Below are 24,135 nucleotides of genomic sequence, written 5' to 3' on the forward strand. Positions count from 1 at the left end.
AAAAACAGTGACTCATCTGAAGGAGGTGCACCACATTCTTGCACCATATTCCCAGAGCTACTGGCAGTATACGCTGCTGAGCTTCCTTTTGACTCTAGCACTAGTATAACCAATCAGGTTTAATATGGCTGCTGCTGTATGAACACAGCTATACACCTACTGCCTTACCCAGAAAAGCAGGCACATGGCTTCCCAAGCAGGGAAGCAGATACCTTTCGTGCCATGCTCCGCTACGAGCCTTTATAACAAGAGCCATGAATCAGCCATGGGGAAAAGCGTAATCACAGAAAAGAGATAGACTCAGGGCTGGTACAACAGGGAAAAACACAGTTAGCAAAGGGTAAAAAGTATTTAGTCTACCTTACCAGTATCTGCCTGAGAATAGCACAGTGACCGCCAGGGAACAGCTAGGAAACAACACATAATGTGGTAACTAATCTTCTTCCCAACAGCAACACCAGCAACTTCTCCTGAGTTGTCCTGTATTTCATAGAACAATCTGAGCAATCCAGGGTGATTTCCAAAAAAGAGAGAAGCATTCCTGATAGAGGCATGTTAATTCTGTGACTAGGCTTGCTCCTCTTCAGGGACTTTCACCTGCTCAGGCTCTGTAATGTAACGTACTCAGGCACTCACGTTACAGAATTGTTTCTGTGCTGTGAAGTCAGGCTCTCCCTAGATCTGGGGCAGGTGCTGAACTCCAGCTAGCAAGAATCCTTTACTGTGCAAATAGCAGCAGAACTAAACAAAAAAAATCAGTATTCAAGAAAGCTGCAGTTCTTGGCACTTCACAGTCTAGCAGTGTGCCCTGGGAACAACCTTTCAGTATTATTCTCAAATCAGTATTCCTCATTTCTATCAACCTGTTCGCACTTTGTAGGATTTTCTTCTTGGAAAAAGTGAGACATAAGAATGGCTGTCTTGCACCAGACCAAAAAATTCATCTAACCCAGGGAAGAGAATAAGAACAAGATGAACATAGAGCGATACTCCTGAGAGCCCTGTCCTGGTCTCTAGCAATCTGAGCAAGATTTCCCAATCCAGAGCTGATATCTTTGCACCCAAGAAATGCACAGCTCTTTAGTAAATTTTGAGCCTAAGTACTTTCCTAATACGCACAAGGATAATATAACAAGCTTACCTGCTGTAATAAAATGTAACCTGGATAGCACTGAGCATCATCACAGGGAACAATAATGTTCATGGCTGAGACCTTTATAGCACCCAGCTGAGCTCACAGAGGGTAACTCCCCTTCTGGAGCTTGACTGGATCCTGGTCTCTGTCGATTGTATCAGCGATCCTGAAGTCAGAGCTCCACCATTGCACAAATACATGGTAGGGACAGTTCCCATAGCAAAGGTATGTCATTTCAGCAGGGAACAAAGCATAAAGAGCGTCCTTTCCAGTTTGGCCAGCAAGAACAAGTGCGCAAGAGTAGAGCAGAGGAGCTTTTCCCGCGTGCCAAGGCTGTGGCAGCCTGGGCAGCCCTGGCTCAGGAACATTTGATTTACAGCTGCCCCTCTGTCAGTAGATTTGCTCAGAGTCACACAGGGAGCCTGGGACAGAGCTGAGCTTACTCTGAGATACCTGCAGTCACACCTGGGTAGAGGAAGAAATACACTGTTAAAGATCATAATTCATAATTATTTTTTTTTAAATTGGTCCGAGGTAGAGATGAAGAACAGAAAATGGAAAAATGTTCAAGCAAATCCTATTTCCTGAAAAATTACTATCTGGCTAACTGCAATGAAATGTCCCTTTCCACTGACAGTCTAATAGAATCACAGAATCGTTTTGGTTGAGCAGCTGGAGATATGACAGCAGCCGAGGGGCAGTCCTAGCCTCCAGCGAGGGGCACAAAGCCCCACATGTTGACAAACATCAGTCCTGCAGAAGACCCGTTTAATATTAATGCGTAACTAGCCTGGCAGGAAATTCCTACCACAGCTACTCAGAGCATTAATCTAATAGCTTAAACATATTACTATACTTTTACCAGACTAAAGTTTAGATCAGTAATTACCACTTGGGGAAAAAAAAAGAAATTAAACTGTGGAAGCCTCCCACATATGTTTTAGTAAGGTGCAGAGAAGGCAAATAAAAGATATGGAGGCAGCAATCTCCTGAAAAAAGCAGCACCAAGCCACTGGCCTTAAACAGGTCCCCCCAACCTGGGAAATGCAGGGCGAGCCAGGACCAAGGCAAGATTTCAATTTCAAAGCAGCAAGGGAAAAGGAAAACCATGAGAATACGTCAAGCCATCCAACTTTGATGCTTTTTCTGAAGAAATATCAGAAATTCTTCAGAGGGCACTTAATAAATGAAATAGTTATAGAAGACTTCTGAATTATAAATGAAATACCTGAACTTAATTTTTTTTTCTTTTTTTCGGAATAGGTTATTCATCAAAAAACCTCTGATGAGCCAAGACAATGCATTACAAACAGACTTATTCTCTCTGAGAAGAATTATTGCTGCCAATGTTTTTTTTTCTCATTGAAAAGCAAATGAGACACTTCAAGTCCCTGACTTATTACTGCACCGATTTCCATGAACATTGGTTTGCTCTAGCTTTGAGTTAGAAAAAGGCTTTTGGAAGAACAATAATCAATGAATATATAATGGAGGGGAATCAAGCAATCAGAAATAGTAATTAGTTCAGTGCCTAATTCAAGGACATGTTATCCTTGGGTTATTATGGGAAAAGTAGAATTTTATATTTGTGCATTCAGGCAGGTTTTAACTACTGTCTAAAAACTAAGTTGTTTTCCCCCTTGGGGCACCTTTTTTGAACAGGTGGGATTACATACACTTGGCACTGGCTGCAAACTGACAGGAGAACTAAGCGGACGTTTGGAAGACAAAGGTGAATAGACAATGGTGCAAGGCCAAACACAGCTTAAACTACATAAAACCCTTATAATGCACACTCTCAGTCACAGATACAGTTCTTTAAGGTCATGATTGCAGGGGATCCCAATTCACCTGAGACAGATTTCTTTATTCTGGACTGGGACTTTTCACCTGAAGAGAGAGCGTTATGTGTATATGTATCAATGGCCTCGCTGTGCCTTCCCGGAGGCATCCCTGTGCTCAGTCACTGCAGGCTGCTGGTGGGAGTACCTAAACGCAGCCGCAGACGTGAAGGACTGCTGCAGCAGCCTCTGAGAGAGGACGAAGCATGCTGGGCCCATCACCACCCAAGGGCCAGATGCTGCTGCAGGCTGGTGCCTCCTGGTGGGTGCCCCATGGCCATGAGAGCGCCGGAGGGGCGGAAGGTCCTTGTGTCTGAGCCACCCTTTGGGTGCATGGGCAGCTTGGGCTGAGTTCCCCGACAGGGCACGGAAGCTCTTTGGAATTCAGACTGTTTTGTGGGACACACGACTCTTTCAAAGGCGACATTCCATATGGTGAAAAATAAATAACTTATTTTCCACAAAATGGAAGTTTTGACTGTGATTTAGAAAACTTCATTTTCAAAAAATTTTTGAATGTCATTTCCCACAAACATTCACATGTCATTGTAATAGAGGCAGAAGCCATCTCCACCTGCACCATGTCTGTGGTCAGTTTGTCTCAGTCTATTTACAGCGCAGCAGCTTCTTGCAGCTTTTTCTCTGTTAAGTTATCCAGTTCCATAAATTTTTACTTCGTTACTGGGCAGGCACCTACACTGGAATTCTGCACAACAGAGATTTCACACTAAAGATCTTTAAAAAAAAAAAATCTACTTTTTCTACCTTAAGTTTCAATTTCTTAAAATCAGTTGGTTTGTTTTTAAAATGAAGCTTTGTTTGTTTGTTTGTTTTTTAAACAGAAATATTTCTTTTCCCAAGCTGAAAACATGTGTGGGTTTGCTCACATTTATTAAAAAAGAAAAGAAAAAAGAGAAGATTTTCTTTTCTTTATTAACATGCACATCATCCTGCTTGGAAACAGTAGTGTGTAAAATAGAATTTGTCAGATAACTATAAGGCAATGCTAGCACCGCCAGCAGGAGTGAATTTGGGAGCAGGTTTCCTCCAACAATAGCAGACAGGATAGCTCACCACCACGTTATGGCAATTCACCTGTGCAAAGACTAAAAAAAGTACGAATTGTTTTGGTCCAGGCAGAATCGAGGAGTGAAACACCGCTATTAAAGATCTACACTACAGATCACATCCAAATGAGACAGTATCACCCAAAAGATCACTTCTTTCCATTTCACGGAAGGTGTTTAAGTTGAGCAGATTGCTCCAAAATGTGAAGCATAATTAAGCAGAACATAAGTACCAATAAGGCTCTATTTGCACAGAAGAAACTGCTCAAAAAATACTCTTCCAATACATATCCAGATTTTTCAATAAGACATGAGAAACTTTGCCAAAATGCATTTGCTCATGTAAAAAGGCTTTTTACTTAAATACGTAGTACGCGACTGTGGGGGAGCGGACAGCATCAAGCCTCAGTTACAGCTCTAGGAACAGAGAGCTGGCAGTGGGCATGGGTACATTTCTGTAGATACGTTGTTAGAGGGCAGCACCTACACCTCAAGCATTTCAGTGGATCTGATCTCAGGCAATATACGGAAGCAACCCATAGTGCCTGGACTTCTTGTTCGTAAAAAACATTAGCGTCCTCATTTCTGGTTTGCCAAGAAGCTGAACAAGAAGTGGGTCTTCAAAACACTAATGTAAATGGACAGTGCCTAAAACACCCTTCTGCCACTAGCAACTCTCTAAAAATAGCCCACATACTTCTGACTCAGAAATAGAGCTGCTTCAGTACCTATGTATTCATTCAAATTCTTCAACCACATCTTTAACTGTTGTGCTCAAGCATTTTGAACACAGATGGCTATAAATCAGGTACTTGCTTTTATACGTATGCATCACTGCCCAGGACTGAGGGCATTAGCTCGCTTAGCTCTTCATCCAAATAAATGTTCGCTCCTGATGTTAATTAAAAAAAGTACAGAAAACCCCACCCAACACGCTAGATTCTTCAGAGTTAGAAAAACTCCACTGTGAAAGCAATAACTTGTTTCAAGACATGTAAGGAAATAAAATCTCCGTTACAAGGAAACGTTTTTCCCTTTTGCCACGGCCGTACCTGGCCTGTGGTGACGCTCCCATGAGCAGCTGTTTCAGTCAACTTGTTTGCCGCTAATCCCTTCCCATCGTCCCCCGTTACTCTTCACCCCTCACCTTCCCCCATGTTCCTACCTCTGAAAAACGGCATGAACATCCTCCAGGCTAAGAGCAGGCTGTTTTGTGCTCTGACGGGCTCTGATCCGCTCTCCAGAGAGGAAGCGATCCAGCTTCACACACCCACTCCTCCCAAGGACGGCGAGCACGCGCCGGGCTGCTCTGCACAGCCTCATTAATCCACAGCCATAGGAACAGGAGACAGCTTCAAATGTTATATGGGGGCCAGAACAAACCTCACTGGAGCATTTTGATCCAGTTATAAGTGTTCAGAGAATTAGTAGAAGACCATTTAAAACACATTCCCTAGGAATGAGATGGGACTTTTACTACGAATTACTAAAAAGTGATTTCTTTTCAGCAAGTAGTGACACAATAGCACCCAGGGAAGCAAACAGCTTCCAGGTCAGCCTTTTCTTTCAGTCAGGAGTTCAGGTCTCCCTCCCTTCGCTCAGCAGTCTGCAGTGGTCTGCTGAAACCCTACAGGCACCCATCAAGTGGTTCAACAGAGCAAGGAGATACCTTTGGAAGTGCCCTTAGCCACTTGTGCCTTTCCTAGAGTGAGCAAACAAAAATACATGCACAGTGTGACGACGACAAGATTTTTCACGTGGCTTTCTATGTCCCACTGAGCAGCATAAAAATCAAGGGAGAGAGGGATACGACCAGACACATTGGTAGCAAGCAGTAAGCAACCCATAAAATAGGAGCGAAAACCCAAGCCTGCCACACATATGGTGACAGACTCTGCTATGGTCAATATACCAACTATACCAGCACCATATACCAAAGCAGGGACAGAACTGAGCTAGGCCTCCCTAGACTCCCACGTAGGAGCCAAACCACCAGCAGCTACCAGCCAGACAGCAAAGCAAACAGGCAAGGAGCTGAAACCCCAGCAAACAATGGGAAAGTTTCAGGATACAGACAATAGCTTAGTAATTTCCAAAGTTTAGCCCAGCTAGTGCTGCTGTGAACCTTAAAAATTTGTTCCTGCGGCAAGAGGTTAATGGGACACACACAATGCTTGCTCCCATTCTTCTCTCTCTTTATTCTGCTTCTCCTGGAGGGGCAACAGGGACTGCTACAAGGCTCAACACTGCGACACACCCTGCTTAGGATGTATGTGCAACCAACTACGCACTCCCCGAGTCGTCATGAAGTCAAAACACGTAATTATTTAAAACTATACTGTCCTGAAATTAGGAGCTTTAAACTCCACTAATTCATCTAAGGATCCTTCTGCTTCTGAAACATAGTAATTTTCAGACTGGAAGGGGACAGCCATGTGGCTTATGGCTTCCCAGGCTGTGGCCTGGCTTTGATCAACCCCCCTAAAAATACTGGCAAACTCAGAGATCTGGTCTATTTTCAGAATACCACCAACAGAGAGTGATTTGAGGCTAATAAACTTCAGTGCTTGTAAACACTGGAGCTGTTCTGGTTGACAATGTCTGAGGACTTCTGCAGGCAGAAAACAAATACACAATTGAGGATATGACCAATGCCAGAATGCAGCTTATTAAATTTTCATGCTGAGTCTGATTACTTTCATTTAGCAACACAGATGTGCAACCAGGATGAGGAGATACAGTGCCCATGAGTACTGGGAAATGGCTGGCAATAAGAGCAAGATTTGGAAACCAGTCACCAGAGCAAATGCTGCTCACATGTGCGCTCATCAGCTCTTACCAGTGACTCGATTTTAAAAAAGCCACGAAAACATTTTAATATATTAGGTTTCATAATTCTGATTCTTCCATTCTGCTTTAGGAATGTCACATAGTAGTCCACAAATGAGTGAGAAGACAGGAGAGCATTGCTAAGAACAGTTTTTAAAAAAGGAATTAAAAACACACTGCAAACATGACCAGCATTAAATTGGGATATTTTGTCTGAAATGTCATCAATATTTGCTGAGCAACTCTGATCTATTCTGTACCACCAAAATTCTAACACACCAAGAGGCAAAAGAAACAGGTTTAGATGGACACGCCATCATGGGTAAGTTCATCCCAGTATTAGCCCAAGAGCATCTCAAATACAGAGCTGCTTGTGTCCATGAGCCCTTTGGCACTTTCCCTTTTGCCCTGGGCTCTGACATCAGGATGCCACAGGACCACCGACAAAGGGAAGAGGTAACCAAGACCCACAACCCATGTGCTGATGGGAACTTCTGGTCTAGGATCTACCTAGGGAGGCCTGACCTGTCTGTACAGGTGCGCCCCCTGATTTCTTTTAGGGAGGAAGAAACATTTAGCTTGAAGTATTTTAACTGGATCACATGAAGAATAAAGAAGGAAAATTTCCCTTTCTGAATGCTTCAGATTTCATCCTGTAATGTCAATTCCCCTTTTAATCATCTACAAGAAATTTAATAAAGCTTTGGCCTAATCCCAGAATAACAGAAAAATGGAGAGTTAGAGCTTTGCACATTCAAAGACGCATAAAGGGAGCCTCTGCAGCTGGAGTCAGCGTGTGCTGCCAGCCCTGCGCCAGCAGTTGGGAGCCCACCCTCCTGCCCTGGGGCAGCCACAGCAGCCCAGAGGTGTGGGGATAGGGCACCCGCCTCTCCTGGCCTCAGGGACAGGTCTGGCAGCTTCACCTTTCTCCTCTACTATTTGTGCCTAAAAAACCCCCACCCACGGTCAGACAAGTACTCGTGCAGAGCAGCAGATGGATGTGCATGGCACTGCAACAGACCCACAGGAAGCTCAGGTCAGTGCTGTGGGTACAGCCACGGCCCCTCATTGCCTGTGGGCACCACCAGTGGCTGCTTCGCTTCCCAGTCGTGCTGCTGGGTGGGATCATGGACCGTTACAGCACTGCAGTCAGGAGGCGTAGTGGACATAACATGGACAAATGAAACGTTTTACTCTTTCCACACTGTGAAATCTCATTTTAAGAGAGAAAGGATTAACTGTTTAAGTAGTTAAATTAATTAGGACTTAATTAAGATACATTTAGACATGCATCCTCAATTCGAGGTTCCCATGTGTAGATTTAAGAACCATGGGAGAGGGATTAAGGTAATGTTAATTATGTTCCATTTATATTGACTATTTAAATAGCTATGCCTTTCCAATTATGAGCTTCTCTAACTCATTTTCTTCAAGAAAAGCAGCCGTACCCTGAAATTCTCAAGGATGTTCTTCAGACAAAAGAAATGTCTCCCCCTACAACTGTAAATTTATTGAAGCCAAGTGAAATTATTCTGGATTTCAAAACATGGCATGTTAGAGTAGCCCTCTTGCGGTCCTTGCAAGTTTTTGAAAACAAGCAGACAATCAGGCAAACACAGGCGGGTTAGTATTTAGACAAGTGATGCTTCATGTCAGTGACAAGCAGTTCAGTAACAATGCAAGAAGCTGGACCACAACTCTCTTATTAAGACTTAATAATAACAATGTGTCCATGATAACTTGGCAAATCAGTGACAAGGATGAGCAAGTTTTAACATCCCACCAGAGCAAAGCTGTCTCAAAGACCGCCCTGGGGCCAGTACAGGGATGCATCCTCAAAACCCAGGTAGATTCCTAGAGAGTTCAAATTATCAGCCTCAGGTCACACACTTCTTGTTCCTCCTGCCTTAATGCCTCCTTCCCTTCCCTTCCCTCCCTCCTACTGCAGATAAAGGTAGATCTCCTGCCGCGGCCGCACATGTCGCTTTGGGACTGTTCACTCAGGGGCACTGCGAAGGCTGATACTGCTCCAGGAACTCACTTCAGGAACGAGAACAGAAAGCACAGATTGCTCTTTACAGACTGTACTAAGAATGATTAAAAAAAAAATATCTTTTTACAAGATTCCAAACACCTTTTGAGTAATAATGATCTAAGTTATCATTAATGGCATATGTCAAAGAACTTTATTTTTTTAACCTGGCCGTGTCTTTATAAAATGAATGCTGTTTTCACACTATTTAGTTTCTATAATTTAAAGATGCACGGACAAAAAACAACAAAAAAAAAAAACAAACCCCCCCCCCCCAAACTTATTTTCCTTTCTGCTGCAATGAGAAACCACATTTATTTCATATAAAAATTTACCACCATTATTTATTAACAGGCAGAAAGCTTCTGGGTATAATAAAAATTTGGTACATAAAGCTGCAGCTGCCTGAGGAGAGGGGGAATTAACTCTAATGAAACTGGTTTAAAGAGCCTCATAATATCACTTAACAATACAAAAAAGAAGGGGGTAGAAACAAGAGAAAAAAGAAAGATTTTTTGGGAAATCACAAAATATTACCTGTTCTTTCTGCTAAATTCTCATATAAAAACAAAAGACAAGTTTTTTTTCTCTCGTCTTTGCATTTAAGATGTATTCCCGGAAGGAGCATTTTCTTCTCCGCATATGTTAGTATTGGAGGATGAGGATTTCTTCCTCGATGGCAGATTTTTTTATTCTTAGTTTAGAGACTTTTGCTGGTCATCACACAGGTGATGTCTTTAAACACAACTAACCTCCCAGTTACTTGTTCCTTGGAGATACAAGGAGCCCAGCTCACAAAGCTTCACTCAGGAAAATAATTCCAGTAACACCCAGAAATGGAATAATTTCCCTTTGCAATGCAGTGGCAGGACCGAGGAAACAAAACATGTCAAGAAATTCAGTTACGGGGAGACCATACAGTCACTTGTACACTCAAACCTGCACCACAAAGATAGCTTAGAGCAGGGTATCTCTCTCGCCCAGCTAAGGCGGGCAGTGATGCTATTTCATTTACTAAGGCATTACAAATTCTCACCACACACGTTTGCTTTTAGATACCCAGCTGTATTTAGGTTTTGTGGGTGCTTTGGTCACCTGAACTTTAGCATTTGGTAAAAAAGCTTTGGTGCGAGTAATACATATGTATCCAAAGCCCTCAGTACAACAGATATAGAATTATGTAAAATTTTAAAAAGATTTTTAGAAAGATCATGAATGGTAGGTGTCTGTAAGCTCAGACCTTTGTATTGCCTTGTCAGACAGGCTCCGCAAGCAGATTTGCTGTGCAGCCTGTACCGTGCTGTGATTAGACTGCTATGGGGCCTCAAAGAGCAGGGAAACCCTTGCACAAGGTTATTCATCTTGGCCATTTTAATGTATAAAATTCAGGTCACGGTTTATTTATAAAAGCCAAAATACACTATTACTATAGGACACAACTCAGACTCAACAAACTGCTGGTTTCTTGTTTGGCTACTCAGCAGCTAGGCAGAGCTTTGCATTATTGAACTCGCCTGTAGAATCACCTTCTAAGACTGAAAGATAAGCTGCCAAACTTCACCCTGAACTAAATCCGCAGCTGAGTTATAAATCAATAACCAAAACTCACTAGACAGGATCTCCATGGGTTTTATATTTTTGTTCCTGAAGCAGTCTTTCTCCTTCACTCTTTCCCTATGGAAAACTGCTCAGGTTCATAGTAGATAACTAAAAAATAAAGTATGGACCCTGCAATATGAATTTCAGCAACACCCCAGCTGAAAAAGCTGGCAGTACAGTGTTCAAAGTACAGGTGGGCTTGAAAAAAATTCATCACTGCATTGTGATGAATCTTGGTGCATGATACTACAGCAAAACACAATGGTTACGTGGCAAGCAGGATTGTATTTAGATTGTTGCAAATGACATCCACTAATCACCACAATCAGCCTGTATCCTAACATTATCCAAGATAAACCACATTTCATTTCCTAATTCTTTATTATAATGAAAATTAGATATTTGTATTTAGTCCACTATGCAGCCTAGATGTGTTTACTGACACAGACAGAAATAGCCCAAACCCATCACATAGTACCAAATATGAATTGTTAAACATTTTGCCAATAGCAAGATACTAGATAAGTCTCTAGGAAAGGGGGGAAACATCATTCATGGCTGTTTTGGTTAGAATTTTTCCCCCAGAATCTAAAAGGATGAAACGCAAAATATGGGCTCTAGAGATTTCATTGGAAGTGCAGAGAACAACTGCAAACCACAGAGATGGAAGTGTCACAAGAGCGCTTTTCCTTTAGCTCCCGCTGTATCCCATAACCTTGATTAAACTAAGCCAAATCCTTCCTCCAAGATTTCATATTAAACAAAAAGGTTTCATGCTAAACAACTTGAATTAAACAGCATTCAAAAAGATATATTCATGCTTAAGTCAGCTACTTGTATGTTCTTTCAACTTCTACAGCTCCTAATAGGACAAACGGCACTGGGCTCCACTTAACTTGTGCTGCGCACTGTGATCTTCACAACGCTTGAAGCAAAGGTGGCAGAACCTGCACCACTACTTACGCTTTTTATAAGGCTAATTATGTGTCTTGTTGCTGCTCTCTCTCAGGAGACCAAGCCAAGCTGCTCGCTTCTTCTTTGAGGAAAGAGTTGTTTTCTCTTGCAACAATGAAAGAGAAGCTTGTTGAGAATAACATCTTTGATACAGGAAATCGTTAAGATTGAAAGCTTTTGAGGTGGGAGAGTACTTGGAGACAATACTATATATGTTTGTTCACCTCCCTCTTACCCACATACTCCCTCTGGCCAGTGATGCACTGACAATTTGCAGCCCTCATGATTATTTTATGGAGCTGATCCTGTTTTATTCTACCTCAGCATCAATGGGCAGGTTTATGGTTGAGAAAGCTGTAGAATTTGAGAATAAACTAGCTGGATAGCTTTGTCCAAACTTTACTACGCTGTCAGATACAGCTCCATTATAACCAGTGCTACCCCAGCTGATGCTCTCCGACATCTCTCTCAACAGAAAATGGGAATTATGAGGTACAGAGAGAACTCTGGAGAGGGCATGTGTAATTCAAGAGGGATGAAGCCTCTGTGTGTACTCTGCATTTCGAAGTGGTTCTGTAGTCCACAAATGCAGAGCCTTGCATACAGAATCCTTTTTCTACACTATTAACTACCTTAGGAAGTTTATAATGGTGTTAATATCGCAGAGCGCTTTAATTCTGAAGGAGGTACAATTTCAGGGTTAGTGAATTGAATGTCTTTTAGCATGTTCCAGACAGCTAACTGATATATATACATTATTTAAATTATTACAGAATCGTGGGGATATGAATTAAATTTTCAGCGAAAGCAGATAAAAATGGGGGAGAGGTCTGGAAGAACAGATATACATGCCCAGCCACAAGTAGTCTGTATTAACATCATCATACACAGAGAACATACTAAGATTTTCAATCATTTATACATTTAACCTGCAACCAAACAGCAGCTCCTTTTGTGCTGCATAGACCCAACCTGCACAGCTGCCACACTTCCTCAAACTCTATTATGTTTCAATTCCATGAGAAAAGCCTGGATTATCATCTTGTAGCTCAGTGTAAATGTAAAAACATATTTGACACCAACGGAATTTAAGAGCTTCTGTCTGAAAAGTATTATACATTGCACGCCTCGCGCACATAAGATCCTTTTTATTTTTTACTGTTGCTTCTGTAAAACTGTTGATGCAAGGAAAAGAAATAGGCATGTAAATAGTGCTCTGAGAAAACTTAAATAGCGACAAATAAAACAACAAAACTGATAGTCATTATCAAAGTATTGTACTTCTGGAATAGGATGGGAAGAAAATTAAAGCAAGCTCCATTCTGGCTTCAGACAAATAATTCCCTGAACAGTTCTAGCAGGCAAAAAGTTGCATTAGAAATTAGTCTTCATTACCCAGACCTTACTGATGGGACTGATTTCATGGCACGTCAGCGAGCAGGACAGTGGCCATACAGGATTAAAATCCAGATCTTTTCTATCCTCACCCTGAATTTCACCTATCAGACAGTATTTCAAGTTATATGCCCCATTAGAAGGTAGGTTGTCATGATTTGGGCCAGGTTGGCCAATGGTAAGACAACAGATGCTCCCCCAAACCAGGACATAGGTAAACACCATAAATAGCTGGAGCAGATCTATTCTGCTAGTTTGTTTGGATTTCTAGATTTGATAAAAACTATTCTAGCACTCCCTCAGTGACACAGTTCTTGTGCTACTCCAGTGCCTGCTGCACAGGAGGAAGTCACCGCGTTAAATATATTAAAGCAGACAGAACACTACATTGTATCATCAGCACATGCACTAACTTAGCTCCAGAACGCACCGTAATAAGATCAGTGTATCATTACAGGAGCCTCTAAGGTGTACAAGCAATTGCCCAATTGAAAAGAAGAGAAAAATTACATCACCCTGCCAGGGTCTACATGCCGCAAAACCTGAAGGCATCTGAAGTAGCTGACAGAGCTGGAAGGATCTAGAGAGGTGTCTGAATTCCTTCCTAACAAGACTGGCTGACATTTCAACCCCTTCAGAAATATTCTGAAGTCTTCTCCAAAGCCAAGTATGCCCAAAGGAGTTTTGCAAGAGGACATTTAGTATCACAAGATGGCTTCCTTAGAAAGCTTGTCCTTGCACTGGTGCTCTCCATCCACTCCAGCAACAGCCCACCGCTTCCTCATCACCTTTACCAGTCAAAGGATGGCTGCATTCAGGTGCAGCTCACAACGCAGACATCCATTCTAATCCCCTGCAATATGACAAGCTCTCACTGCAAGGAAATAAAACTTCTCAGCATCCAGATAGACTTAGCTTTTCATTTAAAACATCTTCAACTCGTGTCTCTAACTTGCCAATACATTTTAATTAAATTTATCAGCAAAGATGTGCTTCACCGAAGATTGTATCTATCCCCCTGTAGGATTAGTAGATAAGGACAATTAGAGCTTAGACTGGATCCTTCAGATCTGTTGACACTATGCAACTTTGCTCCTGTAATACATTTGAAAGACCAAAAAAAAATAAATCTTCCTGTGAAAATGAAATCTCTCCAGATTACATTTAAAATCTCTGCTTTAACCTTCAGGAGGTTGGGTTTTTTGATCACATTGTTTTGGAAACACTCTCCCTGCTAAACAAAGTAACCTGCATGGGACTGATGCACAATCCTGCCTGAATCCCCCATCATCCAACTGCTCTTCCATCCCAAAATACATCAGAGAAAAGTCTTGAAGGGGAAGAGACAATAAACAGTGAGAAAACAAAAGACCAGGCTCATCAAGGGTACCCAATTTGATCCAGACCAATCAATCACAGACATTATCACATCCGCCAAGCAGCCTGACACCTAGTGCAGTAGCACTGGGGCAGCTCTAACTTCGTAGCCAACTTCCACAGGTTATAAATTAAGGATAGCTTTGACAGCCTCTCAGAAATAAGCTCTGCACAAGGACAAACTCATCTTCAACCATGCTGCCATTCAGTTTAGAAAATGGTGTGCATATATTTTTCTTAACCCACACTAGCTTTTCCTTAAAACAAACATCTGCTTTGCAGGCCCTGCATGCACCAAAGTCTACGCCCTGACTGCATCTACCCCCACTGAAACTTGGTATGATGTGGATCCGCAGGTACAAGTGCAGCACATGGCATCAAATCTGGCCTCGCGCATGCTGTGTTTCTGAAGTAGACCGGCTACCTGTAGCTTGCTATTTCACAAGGTGAATTTGATGCAGCATGTTACAGTCCACAGTCTCTCTTGCAGGTCTGGAAAACAGGTAAAGCGTAAGATCGTCCTCTTTAGAAATATCCTACAACAGCTTATCATCTACGTGTTCTGCTGTGGTACATTGGTATATTCTTTTTGCATGCCTACCATGGTCCAAGCAGGCCCCTTTGAAGTTATGCTTAGTAAAATAGCTAATAAAGATGGTTATGTAGCTGATTCATCACTATCATAAAGGTTTGCACTTTTCAAACCATTAACAAACTTCTAAGTCAGCTCAACACCCAAGTTCTTCAAACACTAACGGATAAAGCACAATAAGCACTTCTATTTCACAGAGTAGCTTGCTTTTTATCTCCCCTCCAGCGCTCTGTCTATCCCACTGAAAACACATGCCTTTCTTCTCTTGGCCATATGCTGCAGAATTTCATGGAGGGCACTTCTATACTTTCAGTCCTCCAAAATGCTTACATGCAGTCTGCTGTGCTTGGGCTTTCTCTTGAAGGCACAACGTTGATTAACTAAAACACGTGGTTTGAGCTCCAAAAGACAATGCAAAACTCAGGCCGTGCGAGACATCTTCCGTCATATTCTCATCCTGTGTTCCTTCCTAGCTTCCCAGGACTGGTGATCACTGTCTCTTCAGGAAACTGGGAGACCAAAGACAGGAACTTCTGTTTGTCCTGGAAGAGACAAACAGCTAAAGGAGAGGGAAGGATTACGAGACCACATAATTTTTTTGTCTTCAGTTCTCAGGAAATACTGGAACAACCAGTGATGCATACTTACAAACGTGGGTCACTGAATTGTCAACATTGCCATAGAACAAAACTGAACTTATACAGCACATCCTCATGCAGAGGAGAGAAACAGCAAATGCATTACATCTTCGTCTGAGTAAAACTTTTTGGCCCTGTGTCACATATCATTCTCCTCTGGAACCCAGGGAAAAGAATGGTCTATGAAACTGCCGTGAGGTAGATGGAAGCTGGCTGGATAGCAATTCAGAGGGCAGCTCTCAGTGGTTCGGCACCAGAACAACAGGAAGGATCACGCAGTACGCCACTGAAGTCTTTCCCGGGTCTATTCATGGTCAATGTGTTTGCTACCAAGCAGGATGATCAAACAGAACAGGTATCATCACGTTGGAAAGGATGGCGGGAGACCTTCACAAATTTGAAAAAAGGCCTGAAGGTAACTAGATGGAATTCAGTAAAGACAAGTGCAAAGGATTACAATTTCAACAAGCAAATACACCACACAAACACAGCTGGCCGGGCTGGAGATGTGCGTGTTACTGTGGGTCAGAAACTGAACATAAATGATCGGTCTTGTGCTGCTGCAAAGATGACAAGCACTTCACCAGAAATACGAAAAGGAATACACTTTGCCAGCCATGTGAAATAATCCCTCTGCTGTGCTCAGTGGCAGTTAGGTCACAGCTTCAAGAAAGATATGCATTAACAAGAGATACTTCGGGTAAGAGCAGTGGAAGTGATCAGAGGCTAAACCACGTAACAAACACAGACAGACTGAAAGAATTAGAGTTATTTAGACCAGTAAAGAGGAACATGAAAGAACATAACACTCTTTATGAGGCTTGTACAGAGATAAAATAAATCCTCTGTTCTCTATGTCCATTGGTAGACTGCAGACAACATAATACTCGTAATGAGTTTGTCGGCTGACACAGACAGGTACAACCCTGCTTTGAGACAGGAGGACAGACTAGGGGAACTCTTCACCTTCCACATATACTTGCCTATAATTTTATGAAGCATTTACATACTTTTCCTATAACAGCTTCCCACCCACCCCACCCCGAACAACAGTTAAAAGCTACAGCTTTGGCTCTGACCAGGTGAGTATAACGCCTCCAACAGACTTCCAGTTTTGTGCCTGTGCAAGTTATGGGGTGCTTGTGGGATACTTGTACCTACTGATGCTAACCCCAAATTTGGAAAGTAAAATGCTTTTAAGTAACTTAATTGTTATGTCTCACTCAAGGAATTTGTTAGGTAAAAACCATGAAAGTTTCAGCATTATTGAATATCCCTGAAGAAAGATGTTTTTTACTGAATTGCTGCAGAATGTTAACTGTTTTCTAAGCAGATCTTTGCATAAGGAAGGAAGAAGCTGCTAGTCTCTAATTCAGGATCAGTACCACAGTTTATTGCTTCACTCTCCCTTTCCTTTTAGAAAAGATAGAGTGCAATACTGTCCCTTGGGAATTGGGAAAATATGATTCCGTCTGTAGAAAGGTTAAAGTTTTTGGCAATAACTTTAATACTATTTTTAATAGAGATCAATATCTGCTGATACGGTTTAGGAGACATGATAATCTGCCACTTTCCGCTTCTGAGTACTTAACTCTCCACTCTAGAATAACAGACAGATAACGGGAGCATTAATAGCACTAGAAAAGGGGTACTGTGATAATTCTACCTGTTAATAATAAATAATCAAATATAAACAAGCTCCTGATTGCTTAAGCAGGAAGGCACTAATCAAAGTAAGTAAGGAGACATTCAACACTTGCAGGGAAGTCTCTGGACCAGACTACACGCTAAAGACAAAGTAAATGTTCAAGAAAATCTACCTGGGAAAGATGACTGGCTAGCAACTTCAGTGTTGCCTTTTTTACACACATGGTTTCTGTTAGTCTTGCCTGAACACAGAAATTCAAGGAAGCAGAACGAGTAGTTTTAGTACCAAGTTGGGAGGGTGGGATTGCCCTGGGGCAGAGACACTAAAGAGCAGAACTACAGGTCTGGTCACAGGTTCCGTAAAGCAGTAATATTTATAAACTTTTGATAAAAAGCAGAGTGACATTAACATGGCAAAGTGCAAAAGACAGGGTAGAATTTCAGATCAGCAGAGCCAGTCAACACAGCTTTGCTCCTTGAAGGGCTGTACCCTGCTGTCATATAGACACTGGGTTTGAGAGCTCCGCAACCCTGGTCACACTACAAGGCTGCTGAGCGACAAAACTCTGCAAGGGTGGAAAAGGAGGCAAAACCAGCAGTGACAGAAACAGCGTATGTATCTAGATTAAATCTGAAAGCCCAGGAAGTGTGACCTGAAGAGCAGAACTAAGTTGATAAGGCACCAGAAAAATAAAAATTGGTATGCACACGTACAGACATACACGGCAGTTTTACACAGACACAAGAGGACACAGGACAGAGCTGTGAAACATGGGAAGATTTACTACAACGTGAACATAAATGAGTAAGAAACCACTATTTCAAGAGAAAGGTTAGTAGTAGAGCAACTATAATAAACTTCAAAGTATAACCAGTGCAGTAGTGCAATACGCTCTGGTAAACACACAGCCATGAGTAATTATAGCTACTAATTAAATCACACCATAGATCCAGAAGGTTGAGGCAGAATCTCTGCTGCTAAAACAAATCCCTTCTAGTTAAAAGGCTTGAATTGTCTGTCTGAAAGAGTGTCGGACACTAAAAGCTTCAGAGCTAAAACAGCAATGGCAAGAACGACTCAAATTAGGTTCCTCGGGGATTGGAATGACTGCAATTAATCCACAATGTCACAACCTCTCCCTCTCCTTAACAGAGCTGAAGCTGAGAGAAAAGCCACAGCGCATCAGAAGCGGCTGTCAGAAGCTAATCTAGAGAGACTCCTTAAGCACTAGCAAATGCCACCAGGCCTGGGAAATCAGAAGATGACGTGCAGCAAACAAAATTCACTCCCAACTGCGAGCCAACAGCTCAGGCTGTATCAAGGCTACCAATCTTCAGAAGCTGCTTGTATAATGAAGTCTAGGGGCCATCTAACTGGACGAGAGAGGAAACCCTGGAAGTGCCGCTACACATTCAGAGATTTCATTACAGGAAACCTGTAATAATTAGTGGGAATAACTTTAAAAAAGCTAAATCAAAATAGATTAAAAATGCATACAATGCAGCTCGCCAGACTTACATGGACAAAACCCTATGCAAGGAGAGTGCAGACAACATATGAAAAAACAGGAACTCAGTTTAGTCTTGGCTGCACAACCCTAGATCTGTCCCCTTGTGGGTATAGATTATGCAATGTTGTTTTACTATATGGACATGAAAAATACCCTCATGAAGCAAGACCATGCTCAGAAGTATTAAGACTAAGCAGTAGCAATAGTTCAGGCATTTATCTTCTGACTGCTTCCCTTTGTAATGTGGGACTTTGTCTTACAATGTGTCTAAACGAACTGAGTATTTGAAAGTGTAGTACACCTATGCAAACATGGACATATGAACACAATGTTCCCATGATACATCCCTGGCTAAAAAAAAGTGAGGCTCTGAAATTGATAAACCACCACAGGTTAGTTGTTTGTTTGGGTTTTTAAAAAAATATATTTTTACTGACTTATCTCAGAACCAGGGTCTCACTGTTTCCAGATGAACAGTAAATAATCACGTAAACTCACTCAGACCAATATCCTATGAAAAACCTGAGATCTAGTGGAGATGCTGGGATTTAATAGTTGCAGTAAGAACCATAGCCCAAAATGTCGATCTACCAAATTGATTCAGTTTCCTACACTCTCATGAGCAGGAAAAAAATAACAGCTTTGCACAGAGTCATGAAGACACGGGCCTGCTTACGTACACCACCACAGCTTATGGACAGCTCGAAGGCTAAAATCATTCAAACTCACACTGCTGCAAGATGTGGAAATGGATGGGGTTGAGAGGGAAGGGGGAAGGCTACTGCATCCTCAGAACTCTTCACACAGACGGGGAATGATCCAGGATGTCCTTGTCAAAAAACTCCTCCTGGCAAAGCTACTGATACCTGTAACATAACTAGTTACGTGACTTCGTGTGTAAAAGGAAAGAAGTGTACCACCTCGTATGCAGATGATAACACATATAAGAACAAGAGGAAAGTTCATCAAAGAATAAAAACATCAAAATTTCCATCCCAGATCAAACTACGCATGTTTTCTCTCAGATTTTGTATTGAACTGTACACAAAGCAGTGCTTAAAATATAGAAGTTCAATCATAGTGGCAGGCCCATTACAAGGCTAACATGGCCTGAGGAGGTAGGGGAATATTCTCACTTCAGTGGCATATTGAAACATATTATGTTCTATCATACAACTAACTGGAGTTTTCAGAAGTCCAGTTCAACAATCCTTAAGGCTAACAATTGTTTTCCTTAAAATATTAAGGCCCTTAACTTTAGAAGTTTTACAGGTGCCTGCCTTTCTTATAAAAATAGGTCCCTGCCAGGAAGGCAAGTATGTGAAATAATGGAAGCCATTTTCGGGAACTTTCACAAACATTTTATTTTGCACTCCCTTGTATTTAAAAGTAAAAATGTTTAATTTGCATTGTACTTAGCTCATCTGAGTGAGTATGACTGAAAGTCAAGGTAGGAATGTGCCACACCAGAATACAGCACAGAAAAACTTGAGGATTGAAAAAAAGTGCAAGCAACATGATCCAGCCAGCACTAGCACCAGACACACCGTTTAATTAACCAAAAAATGGCAATTCATACTGGTGGGAAAGAACAAAAAAGAAACTGCATCAAGGAAACCAACAGAAACAGGATCCTACAGTGAGAGTAACTGAGGGCTCGAAGATGCAGTGCGCAGGCGCCTGCTACCCTGTGCTTCAGAGAAGATGTACTGTAATTATAGACTGCATTTTTGTAAAACCTCTCATTGGAGCTGTTTGAAGAGTATGAATAATAGTTATTCTTATCTTGCCTATGAAGTAAAAGTAATTGCATGAATATAGCAAAGGGGGGAACTGGCATAGAGGGGAAAGGAACTGGACTCTTGGATTCATGTACTGCTCCAACCTGTCCCAGCATTGACACTACTGAGGCTCTTCAGAAGCGCCTCCCAGCACGGCACCCTACACAACAGGCTGCTTCATGGGGGCTGAAGTCACCCCTGGCTGATGGCAGAGGTTCACACCAGCTGTGTCTCTGAACAGGCTGGGGTGGCAGAAAGAACGCATGATTTCTGCCATGGACGGAGAAAAATCTGTGCAAGGGTCAGAATAATAGAAAAGAAATCACTGGAAAGGATGCAAAGAAACATCTCAATTCAGCTTTAATACAGCCTCTGCACCATCTGCATTAATAGGCTGAAACCAGTATTTTCAGTCCCTATTACCTCATAGTTGAGCACTTTCACAGGGTGCTCTGGAGAAGAAAGGGATTCCAGTTTTTAGTCTGTTCAAACCTCTCCCCTCTTTCCTTCTCTGAAGTGGGTTTGAAGTTCCCAGCTGAAGCTAGAGGAAAGAACATGCTCTCACAAGAGCTTTTATATAAGAATATTCCTATTCCACATTTGGATTAATCAGTACCTTACTAAATGATGAGAACAAGCCAGAATATACATTTCACTGCAGGTCAGCTAGTATCTGTAGCAGCTGGGCAATAAATGTCTTTGTAGAGCCGGGCTCAGGGGGCCAGAGCAGGAACCCTGGTCCGCCCCATGTGCAGAGCTGATCTCCTCTTCAGAGGCTTTAATCTTTACGTACTATTACCTAAAACCATACAGTACCTCATTAATCAAATCAATATTTTATTGTCTTAGGCTATTCCCAGCCCCAGCACTTGCAACAGTACCACAAGCAATAACAACAGGAGGTGACCAGTTACCAGATTATAAATCTTACCTCTTAGCTTAGGATCTGAACTCAGGCAGAGTTCCTGCTTCAGGATTCAGCTGGTTTTGTTTTGAACTCGGCTGCTGACAAGTAAAGAACAGGCCTTTAGCTCCAAGGTCTGGATTACTTTAAGGGTTACTTACTACAACGGTAATTGTTTATCTGCTGTCTCCATATTACATCATGTACTGGACACACCACGTGAAAACAGATGTGCCGAGAAAGACTTGGAAGCACTTTTTCTAGTGAAGTTACAGGGAACTGGCTTTAAGACCCCATCTCCACTGGCAATCCTATTAAAACTATTTCTCTCAGTGGCAACTGAAATCTACCAATTGGCAGTATATTTTTGACATACTGTTCAATCATGCAGACACATACAGTAACAACCTCTGAAGCATCTGAGATAGCTGATTTGTAAATTTATTTATTCAATCAAGAAAAATATTTGAGCATCTGCTTCTAATCTTCTGTCATAAAATAAGTGACTCCAACTAAAGAAAGAAGGCTTTCCTGCATTGAAAAGCTAAATCCTTGACAATATACTTGATGGTATATTTCACTCTACTTACTTTCAGGGGTTTGTACTCTGCCATAGGTATTACTGAATCAATACTGAACTAGTCCAAAAGCACAATTCATATTTGCTCTGGATCCCTCTAACTTGAAGAAATACGATTTATGAGTGCTTCAAGGGTACCTGGAGGATGGATGGATGTTGTGCAAAGAAGTTGAGTTAAAGCCCACTCATAAAACAAATGTATAGCCAGAATTTACTCTCACTTTACAGAAAAGGTTTTTGGTCTTCAACCATAAGTTAGTTCAAGGTTTCACCAGGTGTTTCCCCAAATGATATGTAATACATATAATTGTGGATGCATTGTTGCACTAAAGAAAACTGATTTTCAGCTTTTAGCCCACCCTTTCGGTTGTGGATGTGTGTAGCTCTTAGAAGCTGGGAACTACCCTAACAAGGCAGCTCTGTCAAAGCACAGAATGGCAGCAAGGACACGGCCAGCAAACACGAACCCCCAAGAGACAGAATAGTGAGACAGAAGCATAAAGCAACAAGTTATCAAGATTTCTGTATCTATTTGGGTCACAAAAAAATTGCCCCATGCTTTGCAGAACTTTTCAGTTAAGCAAATTTTACCTCTTAACTATATCTAGACACTATATCCCCCTTCCCCATCTGGTTTTAAGCAAATTGGAACAATTTAATGAAAAATTCAGAAAATGCCAACAGTGCAACTGGCAAAGATCTGATATTAATAGAGCTGTTCTGATCAGCTGAGTTTCAATGGATCATTTCACATAGACTTGCTCCACCTGCACTTCAAGTGGAACAAAAGAAACCAGGAAAAAAATTCTTTCCTATTAAAAAATGCCTAACAGTTTTAGGTTGTGCTCGGAGATTAAAACTGCCACTAATGTCTCTGGTTTCAGCTGTTTCCAGTCAAACAGATGAATGAACTGACAGCAAGAACAGGACCTCACCTCTGGAATGTAACTAGCAGACAAGGTGGAACAGAGCAAAACTGCATTCAGCTTCAGCAAATTCTAAAATTTCACATTTTACAAATTACTTTCTACACTATTTCCTTCTCCATAATTATTGCTTCTATGTTAGACTAATGAAAAATCAGCACTCAGGTTTTGCTTTTGGTTTTTTTTTTTTTTCTTCCCTCCCCCCCTTTAAACAGGAAAAAGGACCACTGCTTAAGTAAGCCTGTTCCATCTGCAGGAGACAGAGTAATTCTAGTTCTAAAAAAGAATAAGAATATAGCCAGTTCCAGTGTCTTATTTTAGTGTTATTACACACAGCCATGAGAAAGTACATAGAATTTCTATATGTTTATAAATAAAAAGCAGTGATCACTTCTAGTGCATATAAAGATGTTGGAAATATTTATGTTGCAACGTAAGCACCCACTGTACTTTTCCCATCGCTGCCACCTAGCACATCAAAGAAATGAGTTTAATGCCACCTTAAAAGATTTCCAAGTGATTGAAATCTGCACTGCACGACATTAATGACCACCTGCATTACATTAGCGTTACTATTTACACATATAAGTAATTCTTAGCACAGGTACTGAGTCAGAAGGGAAAAACACAAGCTTATATAATTTAATGAGTACCAAATAATGAGTACCAATACCACATCTTGGTCTCCAAGTGAACTGTTTTACAGCCAGAAGAAAGTAATTCCAAGAAAAATTATCCAAAGCTAAAAAAGGTTTATAATATCATGCTCCTGTACACTGTCAGGTAATCCATCAGCAATCAGGAACTAAGTGTAACAGTTATTCTGACAGTGTTCCCTTATAATGTGTTAAAAGAGAGCGCTAAATCTTTCTATATTTGTGTGGATTGAGTGATTATTGGCTGATGACAGCAAACAAAATGCAGAGCTGTTCAGCGAGTACAAGTTGGGACTATTTGCTCACTTTTGCTCATTTCATCTTTGAACAGGCAACTTCCTCACCTGTCACATATTTGACTTTGCTGGGGAAACACTAGGGAGACTCTTCTGGGGAAAGCAATTGCTTTGAAAAGAGCAGACATCGGAATTACAGCAATTAGATCTGGAAAGAAGGTATAAAAATGTCCTTGCAGTTAAACAGGTAGCAATGAAATTGCCTCAAAATTTGACTTGACAGCTTATTTTTAAGGTGAGCACTTCTCTTGCCATTATTTGAAATTAATTGTCTTTGTCAGATATCTTATTTGCAATCATGTAATTGAACTCCAGTGACATTCCAGGAGTAAACTGAAAGCTCCCATGGTATTAATTTTGCAATAAGGAATATCA

At 41.5% G+C, this 24,135-nt stretch overlaps 1 protein-coding gene across 12 annotated transcripts in view; it reads right to left on the reverse strand.

Moving 5' to 3' along the window:
- The window catches only part of KCNIP1 (potassium voltage-gated channel interacting protein 1), a 427,878-nt gene that overhangs the window by 33,906 nt on the left and 369,837 nt on the right, over nucleotides 1-24,135 (reverse strand). The window contains exon 1 of one of the 12 annotated variants that reach the window (XM_063349053.1): nucleotides 21,330-21,348. The exons of 10 other annotated variants lie outside the window; for them this stretch is intronic. The gene's annotated coding sequence lies outside the window, so the exon portion shown is untranslated. Of the gene's footprint in view, nucleotides 1-15,151; nucleotides 15,171-21,329; nucleotides 21,349-24,135 lie in introns of those variants that run through there. One more of the 12 variants, XM_063349052.1, reaches the window with a different exon arrangement.

The sequence above is a fragment of the Chroicocephalus ridibundus genome, chromosome 11 (genome assembly GCF_963924245.1).
Source record: "Chroicocephalus ridibundus chromosome 11, bChrRid1.1, whole genome shotgun sequence".
Classification (NCBI taxonomy): Eukaryota; Metazoa; Chordata; class Aves; order Charadriiformes; family Laridae; genus Chroicocephalus; species Chroicocephalus ridibundus.